General features: G+C 39.7%; 1 protein-coding gene across 4 annotated transcripts in view; it reads right to left on the bottom strand.

The window, feature by feature from the left end:
* Nucleotides 1–25971, bottom strand: part of MBD5 (methyl-CpG binding domain protein 5) — a 118986-nt gene that overhangs the window by 40997 nt on the left and 52018 nt on the right. For 3 of the 4 annotated variants that reach the window (XM_039711549.1, XM_039711724.1, XM_039711805.1), the window contains exons 3-5: nt 13166–13301; nt 7895–8086; nt 4426–4483 (exon numbers count right to left, since the gene is read on the bottom strand). The gene's annotated coding sequence lies outside the window, so the exon portion shown is untranslated. Of the gene's footprint in view, nt 1–4425; nt 4484–7894; nt 8090–13165; nt 13302–25971 lie in introns of all 4 variants that reach the window. The other variant, XM_039711630.1, reaches the window with a different exon arrangement.

The raw sequence follows: 25971 nt of genomic DNA, 5'->3' as shown, positions 1-25971 counted from the left end.
CCCCTTCCCCATCCCAGCACTCTGAAGTATTTTGGACTGGGATGCAAAGGAGCTGGATTTTGGACTGCACCCAAAGGGTCCTGGACACTGGAAGGAATCCAAAGGGCTGATTTCCACCACCATGGAGTAAATCCCTCTCCTCAGCAATCTCCTGGCAGCTCCAGACAAGCCCTGTTATCTCACCACAGCTTCCCACATCCCAAGCACTGCCTGCTTTCTGCCCCGTGCCAGCACATCATGTTTAGATTTGTTTTGCAGTCCAGTTTCATTAGGATATCCTTCAAAAGATTTCACTGCAGAGCTATGCAAAACTGCACAGCATTCCTTCCCCCTTTAGCCCCCTCATCCCCTTCCCCACACGGAAAATCTCTCCTTCATTTTCATCTGCTGCAAGTGTGGTTTCAATTTTTAATGGGGCTCTCTCCCTGTTTTTGAAATGTTGGATTTCAGGCAGCCTCTTTGCACACTCAGCTGCTAATATTTACTTTAACAATTTTTGAGTCAAGTGGGAAAAACAGAAAACTCGATAAGATGTAAAAAGAAATTTAAATTAGATATTAATTGTCTGGATTCCAATCTGTTACATATGATATGAAAAATATTTATTTTATTAATAAGTGGATGTTGAGCCAATTAAGACAAATTTTGACAGGTTGATATTGCAAATCATGGAATGGTTTGGGTTGGAAAGACCTTAAAGCCCGTTTTGTTCCACCCCCAGGGACACCTTCCACTATCCCAGGCTGCTCCAACCCTCTGAGTAACACATTTTTTCCTATTCAAATATAACCTAAATCTCTCCCTTGTCCTCCAAATACTTTTGGTGCTCCATTACTTTTTTCTTACATGAACTTGAAGTGCCCAACAACTGCATGGATCACTAAGGGGCTCCACAATCCCTGTCTGGCTCTCAAATTTGGCACAAATCCCAATTCCCACCTATGGAACGGCCACATTTTGGATATAAAGCTTTGCAGACATTGAGGAAAAACACCAAACACTTCTCAGAGACACAAATTACAATCTCATTTTTGAGATTTTTCCTTTCTAGCACTGAAAAACCTCCAAAATGAGAAATGCTCTCAAATCACAGTCCTGGGGTTTCAGAACTAATAAGGAATTTTAGCTTTTTAAAAAGCATCACTTTCCAAGCACTCAGTGAAAAGCAGTTTTTATTTAGTTACCACTTGCACATTATTAATCTGTTTAAGTCTATCAAAGCAATTAGCCAGGATTCTCCTGTATCATCTAATTAGATAGAAATGTTGCATCATTTTTTGGGAATGCTTTCCCAGTTTGAAAAGCAGCATTCTCCTGACTAATTAGATCAGTGGTGAATACTTTATGAGGGCCTATTTTTAGGCCAGTGATTCAACAAACAAAAGTGCCTGAAGTAGGAAGGAAACCTTGACTCCTCCAGGGTTCTTTTCCTTGGGGTGGTGTCCAGGGCCATGGCTCAGCTCTGCACACCATTTACTCATGGTTTACTCATGACAAACATTATATACTCGTGATATACCTCAAAAACACATCTCACTTGTAAATACAGAGTATTAAGAATGTTTCACCACAACCAGAGAGTTGCTCTGCACTCAATGACTTCATGAAAATGAGCATTTTAAACTGCCCCAGTGCCAGCTCACTTCAGTCCAACCAGCTCTGACATTGAATTATTTCTAACTTCTAAAGCAGTTTTAGATCTATAACAAGGTTTATATTCTCTTATTTTATACCCCTCTTGATGCTGTGGAGTTTTTTGGGATTGGAATTTAACCCCTGTATAAAATAATTCCCTGGGGGTGCCCAAGGATCACCTGGATGTGGCACTCAGTGCTCTGGGTGGTGACAAGGTGGGGACTGGCCACAGGCTGGACTCAGTTTTGAGGCCTTTTCCAACCTGCATGATTCCCTGGCAGCCATTTGGGTGGATTCACAAATAACAAACTCCATAAATATCCATAAATAACAAAAAATCCACCAGGATTCCAGGCCAGGAGCTCCCTGGATGCTCCCCAGTTCCCAGCCTGTTCCCCTGGCACGTGGATGAGAAATTCATTTTCCCAAAGCAGCCCTACACTTATAAAACAAAATGATTTTCATGGAGAAAATCTGATTTATGTGCATGGAATCCAGCTGATCTTTAGGAGCAAGTCACACAAATCCCTTTCCTTGGAGCATTTTGGATCAGGGTGCTGCTAAGTGATCAGATAGAAATCTGATATCAGTAATCAGAAATCTGATATCAGTGATCAGATAGAAATCTCATATCAATAATCAGATATAAATCTGATATCAATAATCAGATAGAAATCTGATATCAGTGATCAGATATAAATCTGATATCAGTAATCAGATAGAAATCTGATACCTTCCCACCAGGGAAAAATCAGAGTATCCTCAATTTTGGGGATTTAATTATGCCAGTAAAGTCACCCAATGGACAACAGGGCTGAGCTGGGAAGGAGCAGGATTGCTTCATGGACAGCACCAATCCCTAAAATCTTCTCCCTAAAATATTCTTTTAACCCATCTTTCTGTGCAATTCCCAAAACTGAGGCTGTCACTTCCAATGAAAGAATGGATAAAGTCCACCCTCCCAAGATACAGAGACCTCTGAAAGGCTTTGCACAAAAAAAGCCAAAAAAAGAGGGCAGGAACTAAAAGTATTTTGTTTTTAACGCTCACCCCTGGCTGTTCTTAATATTTATTTATAATTTAATAACATATTTATGAAGTCCACCCCGTGGAAGGACACCCAGGATGCTTTCCAGGCTTTCCACCACATGGATTTTTTATTTTCCAAGGGGAACAGGTCTGTGCATGTGACCCAGACCTCAGCACGATGGCAGCACTCAGATTTTGTCAAAATTAGGGTTAATATTTGGTGTACACCAGAAATCAGCTAAGAATGATGTCACTGTTATCCCAACCTTTCCTAGGGAATATTATTAAATGGAATATGATCAGGAATATGTTAATGAGAATGGAGAAACTTCACATCCACTTTATTTTAAGGGACTTTGGATAAAGAAATGAGGATTTTCTTTCAGTTCTTAAGTTTCAGCCTTCCAAAAAGCTGATATTATTCAGCAGAGTTCTTCAATCTTCTTTTATAATGAAGATTCTATGAATTTCAGGAATCCTGCATAGAGAATGTTCAGAAAATATCTAATAAACTGATGCAGAAATTGAGGAGGAAAGAACTATTTGTAAGTGTTCAGCTCTGCTGACTTCAGAGGTTACCAGGGAAATGGAAATCTGGGAAAATAAAGACTGAATTGAAAAGGAAAAAAAAATATACTGGAACAGAACTCTTTCAAAAAATGACCATGGAAATTCAAATAGATTTTAGCTAAACAACTGAAAAACAGGAAAAAATTCACGATTCCTGGAAATTTAGGGAAAGGCTCCAAGCGCTGGAATAACAATTTTTGAATAGCCTCAGATTAATTTTGAGACCAAAAATGAAGCGATAAATGGCAAAAATGAAAGCCATCCTCCCATGTTTTCAATGCAGAGGTCTCAATAAACAACATCAACCTCCTTTGTATCAGACACCTGAAGTTGAGGAAGGAGCAATATTTCAATAATTTGAATTATTCAGCCCGAGTTCCTGTGCAGGAGAATGTCAGAACTGTAGCAAGATTGCAAATTAAACCCATAAATTATGCTTTTGTGCCAAAGTAGTAATCATGTGACTGTACTATTTTTAGAGCCTTGGAATTTTTTCTCCAAGTGCCCCTTTTTCAACTGTTTATTGAATTACGTAGCTCTGCTCAGCAATTTCCCTGATGAAAATACACTTAAGGTATTAAAAAATATATGGGAACAATAAAAATCAGCTCTTCAGACACCTCAGTGCAAACCCTCCTGCCTTATTTGGCATAAGTGGAATAATATTGGAGAGTCTGGACTGCCTCTGGACCCTGAAAATCTGATTAATCTCGCCATTAGCAGATAATTACTTACTAATTGAATGTAGAACTATTTGGAGCATTTGGCCCCACTGTTTTATTTGAGAGGGTTTTCTCTGTTTTCTAAAAAAAAAAAAAAGGATGCAAAAGTTCAAGGATATTTTAAAAGAAATAAAGTGGTTTTAATTCTTTTAAATGCCAAATATTTCCTTCTTGCTGCAGCAGAGATTTATTAGTTATGAGTTTAATCATTTTAAAATCAATCTTGATGAAGATTTGTATACATGACCTTTCCCTCTCCAGCCCCTTTTTCTACTCACACTGCTCTGAGTCAGCTTTTTCCTGAATTCCCCATTTGATTTAAAAATATTCTTGCTCACCCTGCCATCAAAACATCACCTTTGTTTTGGTATTTCAAACCTTTGAAACCAATAAGGCCATAGAAAGTAATTTTTAATGTATTAATTAAGGGCAGGACAGGGGATTGAGGTGAAAATGAAAAAATCCTGACCTTTTTCCTCATTCAGGATTAGATTGAAGGTGGCTCTGGTCATCTTGTTCACTCCAAGCTGGAAAACAATCAGTTAATTATTAATTATAATAATTAATTATTATCACAATAATTGGGCATTTCACATTTTTCCCCAAACAAGAAATAAGCAAATAAGCAAATAACAATCAGTTAAAACAAGAAATAAGCAATAGTGAGCAACACACCCCACTAAGGGCATTAAGATTCCAATATTAAATGACTCTTAATTATTTCTTCATATTTATAAACACTTAGAAAGGTTTCTTAGAATAAATGATGGAATAACTTTCCACTTCTTGTTTTGTACACATTTCATTTCCATCAGACATCACAGCATGGAAAAAAGAATCTAATATTTAAGAAACTGCCAGTGAATGATTTCTTTTTACAAAATCAGCCTTACTCCATTTAATCTGAATTCTGGCAACACAAATGATCAAAATTCTTGCCTGTACACACCCCCCAGTACTTTTAAATGAAATTTTGTGTTTCAGGAGTGTCTGGCTGCCCCAACCCCTTCACTCAGATTTACTTTTCAGCAAGCCAAGGTATTTTTAGCCCACTAAAAGGAGCAAAGTGTCTCAAAGTTGGTGTCTGTGTGTTTTGGGGATGAATTCTTACATAACAATGATCAGATGTCTTCACACCATCACCTTAATAAGGATAAATTTCCTTGGCCAGTAAAGTGAGGAGTGGAGCCTGGCTCCTGGGAAATGAACCAGCTGATTTTAGGATAAAACATTCAGAGCAGGGCTGGTGAAACATTCCTTGGAGGGGAAAACATGATATATTTATTTTTAATGCACCCAAACATGATAAATTTATTTTTAATGCACAGCAAGGTGGCACCTGCTGGTGATGTCAGCTCTGCCCTGCCAGGCTTTGCTCTGAAAAATCTGAATTTCCTGCATGAGGAATGGCCCCAAAGCAGACAGAAAAAGTTTGGTTCTCTTCAGAAGGAGCTAAACAAAAGGGTGAATCACAGTCAGGAATAAGAGAATTCCACCAGCTCATCAAAGCAGGGAGAAGAAAAATGAGAGTAAAGCACCCAGAAATTAAAACCATGTGGCTTTAAGGATGCAGCACATCCAAGAGTTGAGAACAAAGCTCCAAAAAAGATAAGAGCCTGGAAAATGCACTGCCTCATCCCAGCTGAAGGACAATACATATCCCAACTCACACCAAACAGTTCCTTATGCTCTGAAAGTGCCCCAAAAACCAGCTCTGGAATTGCCTCACGCAGATACTGAGGATGTTCTGCTCCAAAAAGTGAATTATTGGGGGAAATGTGGGCAAGGAACCACTCAGGCAGCTCTTCATCACAACACATTTAACTTTGGGGCTGCAGGTATTTATTTCTCGTGTGCCTCTGCAGCAGCTCCTCAACTCCAACTTCCAAAGGCTGCTCAACCCAAATTTCCTTCTGAGCTTTTCAAAGCATTTTATTTAAGAAAACAAAGGTCTTTTGGCTCATTTTTACTGCCCACCTTCAACTGAAAGGTGCTGCCATGGATGGAAAAGGTTTGCAGGGAAATGAGACAAATTTAATCCCAAACTAAACTGAGGATGTGAAGGAAGAGGGAGAGCAAAATGCTGAGCCCATGGCCAGTGGGGAAGGTCAAAATTACTGAAATTTTCTCTGGGAGCTCCTTCTTTGTGTGTTTTTTAAAGTTTCCTGACAGTGATAGGTAAAATATCCCAGTTTTCCATCCAGATTTGCAGTCAGATGTGAAATAAAACAAAAAAACCCTCGGCCTGTTTTCTCTTTCCATCTCTGCTAAATTGCACTTGGTGCAACCTGAACTTGCTTTTTAGTTTTTGGGTTTTTTTAAATCTACAGAGCAACCCCCACCACTGCTTTGATAAAACCCTCTTATCTCTTTTTTCTGCCCATCCTACAGTGTTCCCTTTTTTCCTACAATAAACAAACCCAGCCCTTTCAGCTGTTCTTTAAGAGCCCTGATTTCTAAATCTGGCACGGGCTGCTTGCTCTGCTTTGCATTCCCCTGGCTAATACCAATTTAAATTACATTTATTTATTAAAATTTAATAAACATTCATCAAAATTTATTTTAAAATATATAAATATGAAATATTTTAATTTAAAATATTATTTTTATAATATTATTTTTTTAATTATAAGGTCCAATATTGCAAAACACTTCCTGCCTTTGATCTTACCAAAAGCAAAGGCACACCAAGAAAATCTGGGATATTTTTAAGGAATGAAGAGATTCCAGTGGAAGGAGAATCCCAGAATGGTTGGAAGGACCTTAAAGCTCATCCAGGTGTCCCATGGGCAGGGACACCTTCTACTATCCCAGGTTCCTCCATCCTGGCCTTGGACACTTCCAGGGATGAGGAATCCTCAACTTCTTTGGGAATTCTGTGCCAGGGCCTCCCCACCCTCACAGGGAAGAAGAGATTTACATAAAATTCCACCAAGGAATTTGGGAGCTCTTGTGTCAGCTCTCCCTAATCAGGGACAGCTCTCAAAAAAGGGATTCCAAATGAGTTTGTGATCATCAATGATTCCCTGGGAATGCTGTACACATCAGTTCAGAGGGGATCAGACAGAATTCCACATTTCCTCTGAAGAAAAAAGTCCTGCTAAGAATGAAAATGTGTTTAAAATCCTTACTTTGAGCCAACAAATATTGTACAGTGACTCACTAAGATGCCCAACACTACTGTAGATGTAACTTTCTTTAAAAATAAAACCACACACATTCCTTCAACTGGGCCACTTCAGATTAGGGATCTCTTCAGCCTTTTCTGGAGGGATTTAAAAAAGCTTTGGAGAAATCTTAAAGCTATGGAATTAGCCTGGTATTTATAGCTCCGTTTCCAAGCGTGTTCTCTGAGCTTCCTAGGACGTTCCTTTTCCCCATCTGCTGGTTGTTGACATGGTGTAACCTTGTATTTTGATCAGGAAAATCTAGAAGAATAAGGGCATTTGATTTGATATTGTGCTGGAGAGGTCTGGCTCCACCTCAGGCAGCTCCTCCAACACCATCCAGGGCAGGAATGGTGCTGCAGATTTTCCAACAGAGAACTGGAGTTCTATTGTTTGATTATGTCAAAATAGATTACTCCCAATTATGACTAATGCTCCAGCTGAATCACAGCAGCACAAAATGGTGGTTTTTCCCCCATTAAAATGCTGTGCTTCACATGCTGGCTGGAACAATCTCTGAGGTCAGGAAAGTTTTTTTCTTTGTTCTCTTATCAGAAAGTCCATGTTTGGGTGGACTGCCTACCTTCCACCAAGGCATGAACTGCTGAAATGTTTATTTTTCTACTTCAGCACCATAAAATGTTGAAGATGTCTGATCTTCTGTTTGTTTTTTTTTTAATGTTGCCTCAAATATGTTGTCTTAAAACTTCGCTGCCGCAGCGCAGAACTACCAAAAACCCAAAAATTCCCAAGTTTCCTTAGAATACTCACCTACATTGCTTCTCATGGTCTTGCTTCAAGTTATCTTGGGGATCTTTTAGGCTTTTCAGAACTGCTGCTGCACTTTGAGCTTTGCTCTAGACAGTCTCCTGTGGTGCTCTCGATGATGGGCTATGTCCATTGGGGCCGGCTCCTTGCCTCCCTCCACCCCTCATGTGAGGAACTCCTGCACCCCACTTACATCTGCTGGGATAAGCACAGGGTTTCAATTAAAACAATGAACCAAAGGTTTTAATTCCATTTGTCTCGATTGCTTTGTAAGCCCCTACACAATTGCTTTGTAGTATAAACAAAGTCAGATTTGTTTCTAAGGAATGGCTTTGACTGGAACTGGAGATGCCTTTTGAGTTGAGCTGATCCTCACAAAAACCTCCAGCTAAAGACAAAAAGCTGAGTGTTGGAGCTGTGATGCTGTAAAAGGCCTTGGTGAGGTAGGTTTTCTTAGGCTGGAGGTGTGTATTCTGTTTTTGTTATGAGATGGGGCAGTTCTCTTCTGCTCATTGGGCAGTTTTTCTTTATCCCTTCCACTCCAATCCTCCCTCCAGGAGATCTCTGCTGTCCATGGGCCATTAATTGTTAATTATCCTCTGTCCATGGCCACTGAGTGTCCCTGCATGGCTGATCAAATTCCATCATCCCACGGGGAGATGCTCTGCCCAGGGGAGGAGCCAAGCATTCCTACCTGGATACAATCTGAGCCTGGAACAGCACAGCAGCCTCTGCCCCCTGCATTCCCAGAGGAGCAGCTTTCTCCTGCCCTGCATTCCCACAGGAGCAGCTTTCTCCTGCCCTGCATTCCCAGGGGAGCAGCTTTCTCCTGCCCTGCATTCCCACAGGACACCAGGCCCATCTCCAGCAGCCCTGGAGCTGCAGAGGAAAACTCCCCCCTTGTGCAGGATCCCTGCTCCAGCAGAAGCACAGCTGGCACTGCAGGAGGGCTGAGCCCCCATGGGATGGGGCTGTGCCACCACCCTGACCCACAGGGGCAGCTCCTGCTCTGACTCTGCCAGGGGTTTCTTTTCTTTTCTTTGTACTATTGCATTTGTATTTTTAATTCTCCTAATAAAGAACTGTTATTCCTATTCCCACATCTTTACCTCAGAGCCCCTTAATTTCAAATTTATAATAATTCAGAGGGAGAGGGTTTGTATTTTCCATTTCAGGGGAGGCTCTGCCTTCCTTAGCAGACACCTGGCTTTCCAAACCCAGACAAAAGTTCCACCACCAGAAGGAGCTTCTTCTAAAGGCCTCGAGATATCAACAGCAAAGTATCATAGGAATTAATTTTAATTAATAATTTGATTTTGAATTTATCAAAATTAAATAGCAACAATAAAGTAATGATAAAATTATCTGTACTGAGCGTATGGAAATGTACTTACACAGTGACTACAGAATTTGGGTTTTTTTTTTTTTTCCCTTATTCCATGCATACTCCTAACAATCAACTTCCCAAAAAGTTGCAGGAATCCACTGGTGAGCTATAAACAATGAGCCACAAATGATGAGCTACAAATGATGAGCTGAGCTATAAATGAGGAGCTATAAATGAGTCTTGGCTCAGGTACAGGACACTGGTGAATCCCCAGCTGAAACAGAAGCTGTTGGATCACGGAATCCCAGAATGGTTTGGTTTATGTTCATGTTTCTATCTGTTCTAGAGACCCAAGTAAAGTTCTGCTATGTTTTTGTTAAGTCTGGAAGTAAGTTATTGAACTTTAAACTCAGCTTTAGGGCCTTTACTAGCTAACACAGTTTCTTAAGGCACTTAAAATGTGTTTCTACTTATTTAAAACTACAACTTGCACTTACTTAAAACTTAAACCTACACTTCTACTTCATCTCTGTGTGGCTCAATATAATCTTAATTTCTCTAAAGGCTTTAACTGAACCCCTGCATTCATCCCTCTCTCTGAGGAACTCAGAGAGGCTCACATCCCAACAGTTTGGGATGGAAGGGACCTTAAAGATCAGCTGATCCCAGCTCCTGCCATGGGCAGGGACACCTTCCCCTAGTCCAGGTTGCTCTAAACCTGGCCTTGGCCTGTTATTCCCTATAGGAATATAGGGAATGGCTCATTTTTCCCTATAGGAATAAAGGGAATGGCTCATTTTTCCCTATAGGAATAAAGGGAATGGCTAATTTTCCCCCATAGGAATATAGGAAATGGCTCATTATTCCTTATAGGAATATAAGGAATGGCTCATGATTCCCTAACACCTGCCTGCTCCTGAGCCCTTTCCATCCTCCCTGTGCTGCTCCAGAGGCTCGGTGCCTCCAGCACTGATTCCCAGCTGGAATCCCTCTGATTCCCAGAGAAGCCTGCCCAGGATTGAAGTCAATTAATTGGATTTTTCCAGAGGTGAAATGGATTGGAGCTCATCAGGTCAAAGGCACACCCCAAAGAGTTAATGGGACCTTTAAACCCTTGGATGCCAGAGCCAGAGGACTCAGCACAGGCACACTTGGGCATCAAATTCACAATAATTGGGCATTTCACATTTTTCCCCAAATAAATCTTCATTAAAACCAAATGCAACACCAGTGATTTTTGAATCCTTCAGCAAATGGGAAGAATTAGTTCTGATTTCCAAATCACCTCTTTGGAATCTCTTTGAAAGCCATTTATCATCACACTGAAGGTCTGGGTTGTTGTTAAAACCTTCTCCTGTCACAGAAAACCCTGACAGAAAATGGGAATGAAACATTTCAGATCAGCCAAACAAACAGGGTGCAACACCACCCTGTGACAGCAAAAGTCACAAAGTGCACTGGCTGTGAAACCAAATACAGCATTTCCCATGATTATTTGAATATCTTAATGAAGTTGAGAAACAAAACCTGCAGTTTGGCTTCACCGATGTCATCAGTATCTCCAATTTAAATAAGTTCTCAATTGATCTTCCCAATTTCAGTGCAAAACTAGGGCCCAGCATTTTGTAAAAATGGGCATTAATGACTCTTGGTTGTCTCAAACTGCATTTGCCAACCTGGCAGAGCCTTTCAGAATGGGTTTTTTTTCACATGCAAAATACTTAAAATGAAAATGATTAACTCTGTAAAGTCCTTCCCCAACCAATATGACTTTAGAAATGACACCCTATAAATGATGAATACATATTTAGATTTCTCAAGCACTGGGGCACTAGAAAATGTCAATGTTTAGGGTTTACCTGGTTTTAATACCCTGTATTAACAAGGAACATTCAGTCCATAGATATTATTGAATATACAGATATTACTGAATGGAAGTATTTCAAAACACAACCATTTAATGCAGGTTATTCGTATAATTATAATTTATCTTCACGGTAACAAAAACAGATACCAAGATGGTATAACCTACCATTAAAGAATTAGCATAAAAATGTATTTTAGATCATAATTCCACTGTGGATGTAACATTCTTCATATAAAATTATGTATTAATGTTTAAACACATTGAAAGGTATTGATCAGAGACATTTTCATGAAGAATTCCCCATGAGCATAGAATGCTAATCACAGCAACCACTGCAAAACTCTAATTTACTGGAAACAATTCCAAGAGATGGATGAAAGAGCCCAAGAATAAAACCTAAAGTCATAGCAGGGCTTAAAAAATCTGGGTCACATGGCCAGTGCTAAGGACTGGAGGAGCAGCAGGGAAAGGAGCCCCGAGAAATCCACAGCAAAGCATCACAGAAATTCATTTAAATCTGATTTTGAACTTATCAAAATTAAATAGCAACAATAAGTTAATGATAAAATTATCTGTATGGAGTGTATGGAAATGGACTCACACAGTGGAATTAGAATTTGGGGTTTTTTTATTCCATGCACATCCCTAACAGTAAACTTCCCAAAAAGTTGCAGGAATGCAGTGGTGACTTTATTTCTGGGGGAGACACATTTGTTTTTTCAGAGCCTTTTGCTGTCTCCTTCCTTTGTGAGCTTCCTATTTACATAACAAATCTGTGCTAACAGATTAAAAAAATCCTGTCCCCATCTAATCTCTCCAGATACAAACAATATTCTTACAACTGCAGTATTTGGAGGATCTAAAATTAAAGATACTTTTTATGAGTAAACATAAAAAATACCAAAATCTGTTATTCCTGTAAGAGCAACAAACTGAACTTTTTAACTGTGTGCTGTCACAAATGAGTAGAAAAGAGGGTGGCAGTCAGCCAGTTCTCTTTTTATATTGCTGGGTTTTAAATGCATTTCTTCTAAATCAAACAACTTGATTATTGGCTGTTTCTTAGGTTATTTTTCTTATTTTCTCTGTGGCATAACTAAAAACCTCTCCTCCAAACCACTTAATTCCAAATTAGAGCCATGAGCTCCATGCTGGAAAATAACAGCAGCAGCTTTTGTTTGGGAGCATCCAGTTCTGTCTGATTTTCTTTACAGTATTTGTTATTTTGTTAAGGGAAAAAGTCACACCAAATTTTATTTATTAATTGCATTGTCTTTCATTTCAGAGAAATCAGAGAACTCCAGACTGGTTTGGGTGGGAAGGTGTGGAAATCAGAAAAACAGAAATTCCAGAGACACTGAAGAGTTTGATCTACAACCTTAGATTGATGTAAAAATACATCAGATTGATGTAAAAAATATACAGACATTAAGCAGAAAAAGCATAAACTTATGTTTCCATAATGGTAAGAAAAAATATACCTTAAGTGAGAAACTGCATTGATAAGATGGTGAAGGGTTTATAATGTTGGTGTGTGGCTGTATACACAATTACAGTAATTGTAATTACAATTAAGTAATCTAAGAGTTTAGAAATTATAAAAGAAGTATATGTGTACAAAAGTAAGAAAAATCAATAGAATAAAAATATCCACAATGCAGTAAAAACAAGTAAAAGTAATAAGTTCAAAAACCAAAATACACCTTGTAACAACTGTTCATTGAACTAGAAAGTTATATATTACCTTGTAACAAAAAAAACCTTATAAATACTTTAAATTACAACCAACAATTAAAATCCCACAACCTCTAAAACTACAATAATAGGAAGGGACATAAATCCCATCCATCCCCACCCCTGCCATGGGAATACTTTAAATTACAACCAACAATTAAAATCCCACAACCTCTAAAACTACAATAATAGGAAGGGACATAAATCCCATCCATCCCCTCCCCTGCCATGAGGACACCTCCACTGTCCCAGGCTGCTCCAAGCCCTGCCCAACCCAGCCTTGGACATTCCAGGGATTGGGAATCCCCAACTTCCTTGGGCTGGCACACAGAGAGAACTCACCCACCTGAAATCAGGAAGACTGCTGGGTGTAATCCTTTAGGATTTGGTGGTTCTGGGAATTTTGGGAAGAATTAGAGAAGTGCTGTTTCTTCAAGTCTTTGTGGTTTTTGCCCGTTTTGTTGTGGTGAAGCCTCTTCTTCCTGCAAGAAAATACACGTTGTGCTAAAGGGAGACTTGCAGGAAGGGAAATTGTTCTTAAATTCCCTCTGGAAGGATCTCTGACTTCTCTGCCCATGCACACAGAACCAGGAGAGCTCCCACAGTCCAGCTCAGGCAGCATCTTCCCTGCTTTACACTTGTTGGGAATTTAGGGCTCTAAAAACACAGCCCACACAGCTGGAGAATGGAGAAAAGGACTTCCAAATGAGATATTCTTGAGAGGATCCACCACAAAATTTCAGAGAACTAAAATAGCAAAAAGACGCCCAGTTTTGTTTATTTATACACACATCTCTTTTTATACACACTCACACACATGGACACTTCTATAAATTAATATAAACCCCCCCAAAGTAGTTTAGAACCATTGAAAGTAGGTTACAGACTTGCAGGCTTTTTTTTTTTCCCCCAAATGCCTTGTAGATTTTCCCCCTAAACCAAGCAGAATTCTGTGACTTGAACAAGTGATGGCAAATCATGACCTTGTATTTAATTTTATTCCTATAAGCAGCATAAAAAGTGGGTGAAAATACACATTATATACATGATTATGCTTGGAGTAACCACAGGGCTCGCAGGATTTTCAGGTTTCCCTAATTCAGACTCAAGCCAGAAGGTCTGGCCTAAATCAGGGCTCTGCTGTTTGCTCAGCACAAAGCCTGGAAATTCTGATTTTTTCTCCATTTTCCTGGAGTTTTAGGGAATTCCTGAGGAGGGAATTCCTGAGGTGGGTCCCTCACTCTGTCAGAGGGCACAACTCATGCCCGTGCTCCTGCTCCCCGAGTCCCTCCTGGATCAGCCCAGGATTTGTGTATTTCTGCTGGATTAGTCTTAACCCAGATCCTCCCCTAATCCCTGTGGCTGCAGGAATGCTTGGGCTGGAGCAGCAAGGAGTGGCACATGGACAGCCAGGAGAAACTCCAAGTGGAAAGAGCAGCAGGCACTTGGAGAAATCCAGGATGTTTGCTCTTTTTATTTCTGAAAATCTCTTCTGTGTTCATGGGAACATCTCAGTGCATTTGTGGATTAAATAAAAATAATGTTTATTTATTTATTTATTTATAGCTTCCTAATTCTAAATTTTAACTGTTGCAACGCCAAAGAGCAAGGGAAATGTCTAAAAAAATCTGAATACCTGGCTATTGTTGGCAACAATAATCTTACTTCCATACTGATTAGAATTCCCATCTATTATCTGAGTATTTGCTCGACACGGCGTCTGCAGAAAATGAAGTTAAAGCAGAACAGATGGCAGAAGGAAAAGAAGAAGCAGCTACCCCACCTTCCAGGGCTACCTTTGCAGAACATATGGCCTTTCCTGAGCTCGTGTGCCACAACAAGTTGGCCAGATGAACAGAACTCCAGAGATGAACTGTAACTGCCTAACAGCACCACGGAGCACGTGAACAACACCAGAGCTCAAAGAAACACCAAAATCCAGGCAGGTCCTCCTGAGAAGTGAATTCAGAAATCATCTGGAAGGCCAACAAACTATCACATTCCTTTAAATTACATTACACATTGTTATAAATATACCACAGTGCTCTATTTCTTTATGTGTGTGAGATATGTAAGGCTAACCTAGTGACATGTTTACTTGCCAAATGTGATATATAGATGTGAGGAATGTTTTTCAAAGGTTTGGCAATGCTGCTTTGAGCACACAAGATGGGAGAAGGGATATTAGCAGTTTTTTTGTGTCTTCAGTTTTAGGAAACAAAAAAAAAAAAAAAAGGAGTTTTAATTTGCAAGAGGAAAAAATCAAGACATCAGTTTAGTCAATATTTCAATCCTGTAAATCCTGAGTAGCTGATACTTCTCCCTGCAGTTTGGACATTCTCCACATCTTGATGAAGTTCATACTCAAGATTTACACCTGTAAAGGCTGGAGAATAAAGGTCTCTCCAACAATCACATGTCCCAATTTATTTTGGTTTTCTCAAAACAACTTAGAATTAAATTTGATGAATAATTTACAAATTATTTTCATTCATCTGTAACACAGCACTCTGAAAACCTGATTTGTTTCCCTCAGCCCCTTTGCATACCTGGTGTACAAGCACGGCTGTTTTCTGGCTCACAATGGAAATGTAATCAACTTTTCTCCTTCACTGATCTTTAATTTAATATAGAGATAACTGAGAAACTGATGAGAGCTGAGAAGATAAACAAAGAATTTGAGGTCTGTAAAATGCCAATTTGTTTTTCCTCCTATTTCTCCTATGTTGCTGAAAGTACAAAAGAAGAAGGATACCTGGACTTCCAGAGGAATCTCTTCTCCCAAAGCCCCAAACTCATTAGGAGAAAAGAAATTTCATGCAACAAGCACACCAACAGTTTATATTTCTGCCTCATGACACTTTATCATCACATAATAAAGTGTCTTCTTTTAGACATGACATTATGCCATTGTTTAAAACAAAATCCTCCCCAAAGCAAATAACATAAACTTCTCTAAACTCTGTTACTTTTTCCTTCCAAATTCTTGGCACTAATCTCCCTAACTGGCAAATCTTGAATATTTTAAACTCTCTTGCAGGGCAGGTGCTGCCATGGAGCAGAGAGGAGACTCTGCTCTGGATTCAGGCTCCAGCTGAAATGATTATGGAAAGGCTGAGAAAACTCACAATGAATTTCCACACAGCAGGAATTCCATCCCAGCTCCATCCCTGCCTGCTCCGTCCTTGTCACTCCACTCCCTCCATGAAGCTCTTCCAAAGTGATGCTGCTAATTAGCACCACTAATTGTCCCATGCATTGATAAAAGAATCAGGAAGGGATCTGAACAATCCCCTAAAGCAGGATTCAGTTTCTGGAATTCTGATTCTATTCTTGCTCAGATTAATGGATGGTTCCCCAGTGAGTTTAACAGAATTCACATTGGATCACTCCTGAGTCTATATTTATATAAAAATGCCCTACTATTTCAATCTGTTTGATCATTTAAAAAATATCTAATTTATTCAGAAATAAAACTCAAAATTCCATAAAAATTAAGGATTGAAAAGAGTTTTCAGAAAGCTTTGAGAGATTTTATGAAGTTTGGTTTTAAGGTATGGAACTAAATAATCAAATATTCCTCTGATTTTTAGAAATATGTATCACAACAGCACTAAAGACAAAGAGAAATACTGAATATTATTAATGACAAATGTACCAAATGTCAGTGGGGAAAAAGCACAGTAAAAACAAGGATTTAAAGGTGTCAAGGTGCTTGACATCAAACCAACAACAGGAATAACTAAATTCCAGATTTTTGAAGTTAAATTGAAGGACTTTCACATCAGCAGAACACACAGAGGAAAAGGATCTGAGAACAAGGCTTTGAGTAGCAGTCAACACACAACTTGGTTAATCCTAAATTTGCTTTTTTATTTCATGATTTTATATGAAGTTTTCTCTATGACCAAAAAATTCCCCTTTCAAGCTAAAGGAACTTGTAATATACAAGAAATTGAACAATTTTAATTGTTTTGCTTAAGTTAGCTTAAGAATTAAATAATATTAATTTAATAATTAAAATAATATTAATTTAATAATTCAAATAGCAATAATTTAATAATTAAATATAAGTGCAATAACATTACAGCCTTACCATTTTGTATGGCTCTAAGAACAGTGAACTGCAAAATGTCAATTTAATGACTGAATTTTTCCTCCTTCACAGAAACCACAATTAAAGTGTCCCAGTTCCTTCATTCTCAGCCTGTTTTTTACACTTTCTGGCTTCAGGCCTAATAAAAAATGAAGTTTCTGACCCCTGAAGCTTTTGTTTCCTCTCCTGCACCTGCAAAGTTCCCTAATTCAAAGGCCTGGCAGGAAGGAGTTAAGGGGAGCTCCAGATGAGAGACTCCATCTCCCAAGGAGAGGCTGAGATGGGGAGAAAAACTTGAAATTCCTCCAGAATTCATCTTTAGGGGTTTTTTTTCTTTTTATTAGGGTTGGGATTGTATGTGTGAGATTGTATTTTTTATGTGGATTTAGATGTTTATTTATTTTTTATTTATAGTTTTATAAACTGTGAATTCTATAGTATTTAATGTTAACAAATTAAAAAATGAAGTTGTATTTTCTATAAGGTTTTTTAAGGATAAATTGTTTAATTTAAAAATGATACTTATTTTTATTTTTAACTTAGTAATTAATTATATGTGGTTTGTAATGTGGACTTTATTATTTAATTATATAATATTACTTAAACTTTTGAAGAAGAAGGATTAGTTTTTGTTTTAGAACTTTAATTTTATATATTACAATACATATATTACTATATATTATATATATTACTATACTTTGAAACTTTCAATTTGAAACTTTCAATTTTAAGTTTTCTACTATATGATATCACATATTTCTATTTAAATGACATACTGATGATTTTACTTTTACTACTTAATTTTGGAAGTTCTTTCTACGGCTTTAGATTTAATGCAGTGTTTTCTTGGGGGTTAGGATCTGTTAACACAGAACGTCTAAAACTCTCAGAGACCAGGGTTCCAACACAGAATTACACCAGGCTGGAGCTGATGGACAATGAGATCCTGTGGGAGGTGAGAAGATTCCTCCTCCATGTGAGAGCTCCAGCACCAACCCTGAGCTGAGCATCCTGCAGCTTCCTGCTGATGCCTGGAGAAGGCTGACCCAGAGCAGAGCTCCAGAATAAAGCAGGGATTGGATCAAGGATCTCCTCCATGGATGCACCTCGGGCAGCACCAGAGCCCAGCCAGGGCTGCCCCCAGGATGAACCCAAATGGTCCCAGCCCAGCTGGAGCAGGAATTGTTTTGTGTCCCTGCTCTGTGCACAGAGCTCAGCAACCCTTCATGTGAAGCTCAGAACTGCACACTGAAGAAGCACAGAGTCTGAAACACACAAAAGCTAGAACTTAAGGCATCACTGCAAAGCCGAGTTCAGCCTGGCAGCTCTGAGAGAACTCTTCCCAAATTCTGGGCAGCAGCTTTGGTCTGATGTGTAACAAGCTGGACAGGTGCAGGTTGTTGGATGTGATCTGCCAGGACCTTGAGGGGCAGGAATGCCAGGTATGGCACTGGGAATGTCACCCAAGTATTGGGATCTGTATTGGGATCTGTCTTCCACACCAGGAAACAGAAATACAAATCTGGACATGGCTTCACCCAGAAACCTCTTCCTTACCTTCCTTATCTGTGAGCTGCTGCTCCTCCAACCAGCCTCTCCTTTATTTCAGTATCTTTGGGCTCTACTTTTTGAGCAGATCCAAACCAAGCCAAATTTAAAGGATCTGAATGGTCCCATCACTTTTAAAAAGTTCAGGGCTGAAAGTAATTCCATACCCAAAGAACTTGGTGTGATTTTAAAAGCACCTTTCAAGGGATGGCAGCGCTGTGCCATGGGAGAAAACTTCAATCTGCTTTGCAGGAATGTGTGAATGTGCAAAAGTGGCAACCAAACCTAAACAAAACTAAGACCTAAAATAACCTCAAACTGGAATTCTACTTTTGCCCCCTCTGGATGAACGTGATCAGCAAGTGTGAGGAACAGAACCTTCAGCTGAGCAACCAAAGTCCTAGAGAATGCCAGCAAAACATGGTTTTGAGCATAAAGACAAAATGAAGCCATTCTGTAAATGGCACCAGAGCACAGAAAATGCCTATTTTAGCTCCTGCTCAGTTGCAGAGAACAGATGGAAATATTTCGTTTGGACAACAAGAATTACTCCTTCATAATTCAGTATTTTTCCCTAATATCAAGACAGCCTGAAAACCAGTAAGAGCATCTTTAATTTTGCATGAAGTGAGATCCGTGCACCTGTTGGGGCTTTTTTAACATCTTTAGTGATGAGGATTTACATCAGTTGGGTTTCCTGCTCTGTGGCACCATCCAAAGCTTTTAGCAGCCTCATAATATATAATACATAACATAAAAATATATAATATAAAATATAATAGAGACTATGTTATAGATAAATAATGATGATGATGATGACTATGATAACCTTATTCTTATTCTTATTCCTACTTTTTTTTTCTTAATATTTTCCATTAGCAGCTTCAAATAACAGTGCCCAGGTGTTTCCTCAGCTCAGGTCCTTGCAGGTAACAGTTAAGTGGTACTAAGCAGAAGGACTGAATTAGTAAGTCTCAAGTAAGGTTACAAAGAGTCAACACAAGGCAGATACAGGCTCCTGAATTATTTATTTTCTGAACTATAAACATGTCCTCTGCTAAACCACCAGAATTAAGAATCTGCTGGTGCAGGCAGATGCTCATTTTGCATACTAGGGCTTCACTACAAAGTGGTGTAAACTTACACAAGGTAAGAATTTACCCTAAAACACACATGAAAATGTCTTGGATGGACACACCACAAAACTTGGCTTTTAGGGCTGCAGGTCAGCCCAACTGAGCACATGATGGTGAACAGAGGAGGTTAAAAAATTTGTTCCTCAGCACCTTCAAGTATTTTAGGCAGCAGATAAAAATGAGCAGCTTAAACCAAGGTTTTTCCCTTACAGACTTTTGTTTTGGTTGTCCAAAGAAACATTAAATACAAAAAATATGAATTCACCTGCAATAACACTGTACTCTCACATCTCCAAATTATCATCAAGGGCTATTATTGTACCTATTAACCAAAATATTTTACATCAGTGGCTCTCCCCACTCGATGTAACCACATCATTTTGTGGCACAATTAATGTGACAGCACAAACATCCCTCCTGCTTTATTAATTGAATTAACTGCCTTGGTCCAAACCCCAAACCCACAACAAGCTCTAAATTTGTTGCAACCACACCATGAATGGCAGCTTGGGCTTTGAAATAAAAGTCTGAAAGCCTGGCACAGGGTGCCCAGAGCAGCTGTGGCTGCCCCTGTGCTGGAGCCCTGGTTCCTGCTGGGAATTTCAGATTTCTGTGCTGCCAGGCACTGACCCCCTGGAGAGCTCTGCACTGACCTGAGGCCCTGGAGAGGCTTCCAAAATGGAATGACAGAACTGGGATTGTGGCTGTGGAGTTTGGGTAGAAGTGTGTGATACCACAGGGTGGGAAACTCAGAGTTTAAGGGTTAGAATATAGAAATATAGATAAAGCAGGACGGAGGTTTTACGACAGAAACTAGTCCTTCTTCTTTCAAGATTTAGTCAGTATTGTGTAATTGGATAAAAAGTCCACATTACAAGACATGAGTAGTTAGTTATTGAGTTAAAAGTGAAAATAATTGAGGTGTCATTTCTTAATTAAACAGGTTATCCATAAAACTCCTTCTAGAGAGAGAGAGAGAGAGAGAGAGAGAGACACAGCTCCATTTTTACCTTGTTGAAGTATTGTGGAACTCACACTCTGTGAGACTACAATATAAATAAGAACTAATAAACATCTGAGTCCAAACGAAAAAATATCCTCTCACAATTTAATCCCAACCCTAACAAAAAATAAACAAAAGAAACAATCTTAGTGGTGTGAGGGTTCCCTGGATCCTTGGAAGTGCCCAAGGCCAGGCTGGAAGGGGCTTGGAGCAACCTGGGACATGAAAGGTGTCCCTGCCAGAATTGGGATGCATTGGGATGAGCTTTTAACGTTCTCCCAACCCAAACCATCCAGGATTACATGAATTTCTGTACAATTATGTACAATTTCTGTACCATTCTGTACAATTTCTGCACCTCTGGATAAATTCTGCCAGTAAGTTTGAAAAAAATCCATTTTTGCAGCTCATTTTCCAGCTGCTTTTCCTGGACACAGAAGACATTAAACCAATGAAGAGGAACAGAACCTTGTTTTAACATTTACTTTCAAATTTTTGTGAGATCAGCAACAGGAGATGATGTGGGAAGGGCCATGGATGTAACCAGGGGTGTGGAGTCTTCCTGAGGAACAGATCCAACACACCTGCAGAGTAATGATTTTCTCTGCCCAAAATGATTGCACACACAGGCGGGGACTTGAGAAATGATTTTGGAGAAGCTGAGCCAAACTGAAAAGTCTCTTCACACAGAATTGAAAATTGTTTTTAAAATTTCCCACTCTTCAAGAGTAACACTCAAAAAAACCTTAATCCATGAAGCTTTTTGGAACTACAGCAAGATAATTTAACACGTTGTGCTGCTCTGAAGTTCAGGTCACACATTCTGCCATCATCTTGTGCATGAATTTTGATTTCCCTCAGCATTATGGTATTTGTCATTCATGGAATCATCTGAGGTTAAGGCAAATGGTGAAATGTTGCATCAGGTTGTACTTTAATAACTGCAGTCGAGGATTTCAGGTATTTTGTGCTGTTGCAAAGGCAACATGTGTACATTTACATGCAGTGACTGTTGTATCCAAGGAAAAGCCACTCAGTGATTTACAGCCACAGCACTCAAGCACAATTATCAGCTTTGAAACCCATCCATTTGATTTTTTTCCCCTTTCTTTCTTGCTTTTAGCTGGCACTAGCACAAGGAGTTCTGGCATAGACTGTTTTCAGTTTGTACACATTTCAAACCAGCGCTCATTTCCTGGGACAGAGGATTTGGAATTGCCACGTTCCCTTGAACTGAGCAGCATTTGCAACAGTAAAAGATTTCTTGTATTTTTAACTGGTGGGCTTCCAGCACTCAAAGCAAGGCTCATTTTCTCTTTCCATTAAAAAGTGACTTTTTCTTTCTCAAACCACTGAAATGTCTAACAAGGCAAATGTGTCTTCTTTCCTCTCTTTAAATTTAAAAATTGCCAGGAATATGACTTAACTCTAGGCTTAGTTTTTGTTCTTTGGAAGGGACAAAAAGGAACAAGCATCCCATTTATTTTTGGTAGCTTTTGGTGTAACCTCAACACAATTTAACATATTCTTCTATTTTTTAGGCAAAAACTCACACTGCTGCTCAGGTGCATTCCAGGAGATGCCAGAGAATTTTCTGGAATGTTAATTGTGAAGTTATCAGCTACTAAACTTCCTTCTGGAAGTTTTCTGGAACACTTGGTGGTTTTAACCACCTGATGAGTTTTCTCAGTGATTCCCTCAGGGATGACTCCTCCTGGAAAATCACCTGTTGGGAGCCTTGGAATCTTCCCTGGGAGGGTGGGGAGGGCTGGGATGGAATTCCCAGAGCAGCTGGGGCTGCCCCTGGCTCTCTGGGTTTCCCAAGGCCAGGCTGGATGGGCTTGGAGCACCCTGGGATAGTGGGAGGTGTCCCTGCCCATGGATTGGGATGATTTAATGTCCCTTCCAACCCATTCCATGATCCCGTGACAATGTGGGATGTGCAGCTTTGGGAATTCACCCTGCCAGCAGCCATGGTGAAAGCACACGTTGGTGTCCTGCTCCCAAATATCCACACAGAACTTCCCACTGAAGGGAAAGCTGGGGAGCCACCAGGCACCTGCACAGCTCAGGGTGACCCCAAGGGAGTGAAGGGCAGGAGGAAAGCTCTGCTCCCACCTCCCAAATCCCTGAAGCTGTTTTTGGACAGGTTCTGGTGAACCACTGAAACAACAAGAGCTGAAGAGACAGTTTGGCTCCTGCAAAGCCAAAGGTCTTCATCCTGTGCCCCTGTCAGAATCCATCCAGAGGTACCCTATGTGACACCTACTGAAAGCTGCTACAAAATTAAATCACCCTAATTAGGCAGCCAGCAGCCCTCCCACTCTTCATTAGGAAATGTCAAAAGGAAAAACCATCCAGGCCCTGGAGATGACCAACCTTTGCATCTGAAACCACACTAAGACAAGGCCTTTGAGTGAAAAGGAGATAAAATCCAAGTTTTTCTAATGTTCAAAGGGTGCCTTGAAGGTGTCACAGGTTTTCAGCTATTTTAGTGCCTTTTCTTTAGAAACACAGATCAGGTTTTGGTTTATTGTATTATTTACTTTCTAGTCTTGAAAGCATCAACTCAGCATTCTGAGCTTTCAGAAATAATTCTGTTTTCTTCTTCTGCCAGGCCTTGAGCTGCTGTGGACAAGGATAAACTCCAGATCCATTTGGACAAATCCAGATGTGCCACAGGTTGTCCCACCACTCACTTTTGTTGGCCAAACACTGAATTTAGTGATTTGTTAAACTTAAATCATCAAGTTGCAGATGTTACAGCAAGATCTACTAAGAGAAGAATTCATGCTTATTTTCTCTAGACCTTCACAAGAAAACCTCATCAGAAACACCTTCAATACTTCTCCAAAATCTTTATTTTTTACCTTTTTTTTGAGTTATAGAATGAAGGAAATGACCAACTGGGATGGCTTCAGCATTGACAGTGTTTCTAGATGAGCTCAAGGACAGGAAAAAAGAAATTTAACTGGCTTGGAATCTCTGTCCTAGAGCTCATCCTGCAAAACCTGATGCAGAGTTACCTACATGTCTGAAAAGCAGAAGGGTCAGGTGTTGGGATGAGAGGTGCTTCCAGAATGCAGGAATGGAGCAGTGAAATTCAGGAACAGAACACTGAAATTCCGGGATGGAACAATGAAATTCAGGAATGAAGCAATGAAATTCAGGAATGGAACACTGAAATTCAGGGATGGAACAATGAAATTCAGGGATGGAACAATGAAATTCAGGAATGGAACAATGAAATTCAGGGATGGAACACTGAAATTCAGGGATGGAACACTGAAATTCTGGAATGGAGCAATGAAATTCAGGAATGAAGCAATGAAATTTAGGGATGGAACAATGAAATTCAGGAATGGAGCAATGAAATTCAGGAATGGAACACTGAAATTCAGGAATGGAATCAGGAATGGAACAGTAAAATTCAGAAATGGAACACTGACATTCAGGAATGGAACACTGACATTCAGGAATGGAGCAATGAAATTCAGGAACGGAACACTGAAATTCAGGAATGGAACACTGAAATTCAGAAATGGAGCAATGAAATTAACACTGAAATTCAGGGATGGAACACTGAAATTCTGGAATGGAGCAATGAAATTCAGGAATGAAGCAATGAAATTTAGGGATGGAACAATGAAATTCAGGAATGGAGCAATGAAATTCAGGGATGGAACATTGAAATTCAGGGCTGGAACACTGAAATTCGGGAATGGGACACTGAAATTCAGGAATGGAGCACTGAAATTCAGGAATGGAACACTGAAATTCAGGAATGGAGCAATGAAATTCAGGAACGGAACACTGAAATTCAGGAATGGAGCAATGAAATTCAGGAACGGAACACTGAAATTCAGGAATGGAATCAGGAATGGAACAGTAAAATTCAGGAATGGAATACTGATATTCAGGAATGGAGCAATGAAATTCAGGAACGGAACACTGAAATTCAGGAATGGAATCAGGAATGGAACAGTAAAATTCAGGAATGGAATACTGACATTCAGGAATGGAGCAATGAAATTCAGGAACGGAACAATGAAATTCAGGAACTGAACATTGAAATTCAGGAATGGAACACTGAAATTCAGAAATGGAACACTGAAATTCAGGAATGGAGCAATGAAATTCAGGAATGGAGCAATGAAATTCAGGAATGGAGCACTGAAATTCAGGAATGGAACACTGAAATTCAGGAATGGAGCAATGAAATTCAGGAATGGAATCAGGAATGGAACAGTAAAATTCAGGAATGGAATACTGACATTCAGGAATGGAGCACTGAAATGCAGTCATTACAGAGCTGTGTTTGTGATTCTGTCATTTGGGCAGGAAACTGAAATGCTATTTCAGCTCTGCCTTCAAGAGTCAGGGCTCCAGGATTCAGCAATTCCAGCTGGACAATCCTCAATCTGTCTGCTTTAAAATCACCTTTTTATCATCACTAAATCACATTTAGTTCACTGCTAGAACACACAGTTCAATCCTAGATTAATATTTTATAAATTCCTATTTCCACCTAAACAAATAATTTACCACTGTGTCAGTCCAGCAGATCTTTTGTATGTTGTGGTTTGGGGTTTTTTCCCTTCCCTTTTGAAAATTGTTTTTAAAATTTCCCACTCTTGAAGAGTAACACTCTAAAAAACTTAATCCATGAAGCTTTTTGGAACTACAGCAAGAATATTTCCCATTGTAAATATTCCACGAACTTGAATCTAAGCTAGAATTTACTCCAAGGAGCACAGCCCTGCTATTCCAACAAGAAGGAAGAGTCTGTAATCCTTCCAAGCTCTCCTTGCCCCCCTTCCCTCATCCCACTTTTCAAGTTCACTTCCCAGCTGAGGGGCTAAACTGCTTTCAGCTTCTTACATCCTTGTGGATTTAGGGATTGATCACAGAGGAGGAAGCCAGACCCTTCTTTCCTTCCAGCCAGCAATGTAATCCCCCTGACCTGAACCCAAAAATCACTTATGGTTTTAGCTTAGAATTTAGAAATTCCTCCAGAATTTCTCCACAGTGGGAGAGGACAGACCATGCTGGAATTCAGGCACGCCACACCTGGAGTGCAGGCTCTGAATCCACAGCAATGCCATTTGATCTCCCTCACAATTTGGTGTGCAACTATTTATTTGGGACAGCACAAGCCTTACCTTAAGAAATGTTTCAGCCTCTGAAAAAAAATCTTTGTTAAAACCTACCACATGGTGTGTGTATCAGTAATTTAGGGGATAGAAACCAAGGCACATCAGGAGTGCAGCTACAAACGTAGCACTTTATAAATCAAATTTATGCCACAGAGCCAGAGCAGGAGGACACTGGGCTGGGCTCCTCAGCTCCCTAGTTGGGAGATCATTTCC

The sequence above is a fragment of the Passer montanus genome, unplaced genomic scaffold (assembly GCF_014805655.1).
Source record: "Passer montanus isolate IOZ18808 unplaced genomic scaffold, ASM1480565v1 scaffold1, whole genome shotgun sequence".
NCBI classification, from domain to species: Eukaryota; Metazoa; Chordata; class Aves; order Passeriformes; family Passeridae; genus Passer; species Passer montanus.
This window is presented reverse-complemented; position numbering and strand designations above follow the sequence as displayed.